The 1,206-nt window shown below is 39.4% G+C and overlaps 1 long non-coding RNA gene across 1 annotated transcript in view; it reads right to left on the bottom strand.

The window, feature by feature from the left end:
* The window catches only part of LOC115031750, a 29,804-nt gene extending 28,876 nt beyond the window's left edge, over positions 1-928 (bottom strand). Inside the window, exon 1 of the long non-coding RNA XR_003837412.1 lies at positions 890-928. This is a non-coding gene — a long non-coding RNA (uncharacterized LOC115031750). The remainder of the gene's footprint in view (positions 1-889) is intronic.
* Between the last annotated feature and the right edge of the window lie 278 nt (positions 929-1,206).

The raw sequence follows: 1,206 nt of genomic DNA on the forward strand, positions 1-1,206 counted from the left end.
CCCCCGCCCATGGTATCCAATTTGTGTTGGGCAACTACTCCTGAACATGGGACATGCACTGGAGTGTGGTTGCTATAACCAGTGAATCTCCATTTGAGAAAACCAAGTTTTCTATTTACATCAGGAGTCAAATGCAAAGAGCTTCTTGGTTAGGGGTAGAACTTCGGGTCTACTCTCCCTAAGATGTGTGTGGTTTGAACTTGTGCAGGTCTTATGTGTGCAGTAACAACCTCTGTGAGTTCATATGTGCATCAGTCCTGCATTGTCTGGAAGACACTGTTTTGTGGACATCTAACACCTCTGACTCTTACAGAAATGACCAAACCAAATCACCTTTAAGCAAAAGAATACATTAACCTACAGAGTCTCACAGAGTACTTAAGTTCAAAGAAATCCATTCTATCACTGGAAACACTTAAAATGTGACAGAAGGATATGATTCTAAAAGTATTTTAGAGAGAAAAAGGAGAACCAAGTTTCAGCTGCTGCCTGACTTCTCAGCTAGTACGGGGGAGCTAGGTTGCAGACTTCTTATCTAGTCTATAAGGCAAGTCAGAAAGGTGGGAGTGGGTGGGTAGGAGGATACCCTTATAGAACCAGGAGGAAGGGGGATGGGATAGGGGGTCTCAAGTGGGGAAACCAGGAAAGGGGATAACATTTGAAATGTAAATAAAGAAAATATCCAATAAAAAATAAACAAACAAAAACCCCAAACAAACAAACAAGAGAGACTTTGGATTAGCTTATCATTGACTCTCCTCTATAAACACCACAGAGAAACAATGAGACAGAGCATAAAAAGTGTGAGAAATCCTATTAAAAACAAAACTTTATACCCAATTGAGATATTGTACAGCTATGAGAGGAAATAAAAATCAAAAAAATGTACCTTTCATATACCTTTTCTTGGGAAGTCCTTTTATGATATGCTATAATAAAATGAGAAAATAAAGTAAGAAGTAGGGAGATATAAAGCATAATACTTAATCAAGAAGAAGAAGAATAAATCTAACCAAGGGTTTCAGCTATGCCACAAACTTAGAAACAGTATCTGTGAAAAAGGAAAAGGGAGACTTTGGTGAGGATATTTTATTAGGGTGAGGGAGGGCAGAATAGATGAATTTGACACAGAAAACACACACATATCTCTATCTATCTGTCTGTCTGTCTGTCTGTCCGTCCGTCCGTCCGTCCGTCCGTCCGTCC

This window comes from Mus caroli, chromosome 8 (genome assembly GCF_900094665.2).
Source record: "Mus caroli chromosome 8, CAROLI_EIJ_v1.1, whole genome shotgun sequence".
NCBI classification, from domain to species: domain Eukaryota; kingdom Metazoa; phylum Chordata; class Mammalia; order Rodentia; family Muridae; genus Mus; species Mus caroli.